Source organism: Lathyrus oleraceus, chromosome 5 (genome assembly GCF_024323335.1).
Source record: "Lathyrus oleraceus cultivar Zhongwan6 chromosome 5, CAAS_Psat_ZW6_1.0, whole genome shotgun sequence".
Classification (NCBI taxonomy): Eukaryota; Viridiplantae; Streptophyta; class Magnoliopsida; order Fabales; family Fabaceae; genus Lathyrus; species Lathyrus oleraceus.
This window is the reverse complement of record NC_066583.1, coordinates 429,435,873-429,438,306: the sequence shown is the minus strand read 5'-3', so window position 1 is coordinate 429,438,306 and position 2,434 is coordinate 429,435,873. Positions and strand designations below refer to the sequence as shown.

Genomic DNA, 2,434 nt, shown 5'->3' with positions numbered 1-2,434 from the left:
ACGGTGGCTGGAGGTGATACATTTAAACTTTCAATTTTCTGGGCAAGAGCATCCACTTTTGCATTAACATGATCAAGGCTACTTATCTCGTACATGCCACCTTTTGTTTGAGGTTTTTCTACCACTGTTCGGTCGCTTCCCCACTGATAATGATTTTGGGCCATGCTCTCGATAAGTTGATAAGCGTCGGTGTAAGGTTTATCCATAAGCGCACCACCGGCGGCGGCGTCTATTGTTAACCTTGTGTTGTACAAGAGACCATTGTAGAAGGTGTGAATTACTAACCAGTCCTCTAAACCATGGTGTGGGCAAAGTCTCATCATGTCCTTGTATCTTTCCCATGCTTCGAAAAGAGATTCGTTATCTTTTTTCTTAAATCCATTTATCTGGGCTCTCAACATAGCTGTTTTGCTTGGAGGAAAATATCGGGCAAGAAAGACTTTCTTCAACTCATTCCATGTGGTGACTGAGTTGGAAGGAAGAGACTAAAGCCATCTTCTAGCTTTATCTCTTAACGAGAAAGGAAATAGACGAAGTCGAATTGCCTATGAAGTGACACCATTAGCTTTAACAGTGTCAGCGTATTGGACAAATACGGATAAATGAAGGTTTGGATCCTCGGTAGGATTTCCAGAAAATTGATTCTGTTGCACTGCCTGCAACAGCGAAGGTTTAAGTTCGAAGTTGTTCGCTTCGATTGCGGGTGGAGCAATACTCGAATGCGGCTCATCCTGCGATGGAGCAGCATAATCTCGAAGAGCACGAGCTGGTTCGGCCATCGCTGGTATCGTTAAAGGAAGGAGATTTTTGAGATCAGGAACTTCGATTGGAGGAACTTCGTCGTGATAATCGGAGATATCGTTCGACGTTGTTGATTTTTAAGTAGTACGGCTCGCCTTGTGAGCGAGTGTGTGGCATACAAATCAACGAAAAAGGAAAAAAATAAGAATTGCCTTAGTCTCCACAGCGTAACAGAAGAGTTATGATATCGACTAAATAAAAGTCCCCGGCAACGGCGCCAAAAACTTGGTCGCGACTTTATGAGTCTATCGGGGTACTAACTGCAAGCGCACAGTCTAATCGCGTAGTTTTAAAAGATATCGATCCCACAGGGACTTAATGAATCGATCTACCGTTTTTCTAGGGTTACTGCGTAAAGCTAAGGCGGATGATACTTTAATGATTAGGGGGAAAAAAATAAAACTAAATTTGGATCTAGATAAAATATCAAATAATATGAATATCAGTATGTAGTTCGTCGTATTTGGGGAATCAAATCTTCGTTGGTCTTTTTCTTAATTTTAAATAAGTCTTTTCAGTAGACACTATTAATTAAAATTCTTTTCCTCAAACTCTCGCTCTGTTGAATTAGACTATGACTTTATATTTTAACGTACGCTCTCACTATTTCGTTAAGTCTAAAATCACTTTTGAAAATAATAGAATCTATAGAAACTCCTTTTGAGAAAATACTAACCGTTTAAACGCCCTCGTCTCAAACTCTCGCTCTGTTGACTTAGATTATATGATTAAACTTAAATGCTTAACTCTCGTCCTCACATTTAACTTTTAAAAATAATTTTTGAAAATAATTAGAATTTAATTAACCTTAAAAATTGCTTTCGCCCTGATTTAAAGTTAATGTTCAATTTACACTGTCCAGTTAAAAACTCAAACCGTCGTTCTAGTAATTTTAACTTCTTTATGTCTTTTACTCTCGTACAAAAACCTTGGCGTTAACTTTGTAAATTGAGACCAGAAAAAGAGTGACTATATTCTGAAATAAATTTAAACCAACTCAATTTGGATTCCTTTATTCCGCTTAATTTACATACCGATATCTAAATTAATTAGCCAGACATGATAGACATGCATAAACAATAATCATGCATAAATACGACCATATCAAACAAACAACATATATAAACAGTGGAACAAAGCATATGTAAATTAAAACCTTAAATCAATTAATTAATGAACCTGGAAAAATACTAGAAATCTGGATTTTATCTCCTACACTTCGATGCTCGAACACTCCACCACAAGTCGGTTGGATTTGTTCTTCACAATTCTCGATCAGATAGGAAAGTAAAAACAAGGAAATAAAATACTATGATCTAACGTAAGGTTAGATCCAGTAAAAATTACACAATAGTTTCCGGTGTAGAAACTATCGTGAGAAAGTAAATTGTATGGTTCAGAAATTAAACTAGAAAAAAGAAATAAATTGCTTGAAAAATTAGAATGCTGGAGAAATTGTACGGAGAAGAGAGAGAGCCCTCATTGGCTTTTGTGAGGTTTATTTATATTAACCTCCCCAGATAACCGTCTCCTAGAATGTGTCTTCAGTATGGTTCAAAGCGTCTCCGAGTGCATGAGAGAATTTAGGGGAAACCGTCCACTCAGTTACGCACGTAAAGCCCAAAATATATGA

General features: G+C 37.2%; 1 non-coding gene across 1 annotated transcript; it reads left to right on the top strand.

Moving 5' to 3' along the window:
- Positions 1-294: 294 nt before the first annotated feature.
- LOC127088879 (small nucleolar RNA R71) lies at positions 295-401 on the top strand. Its single transcript, XR_007790690.1, has one exon. It is a non-coding gene; the product is annotated as a small nucleolar RNA R71 (small nucleolar RNA).
- Positions 402-2,434: the final 2,033 nt, after the last annotated feature.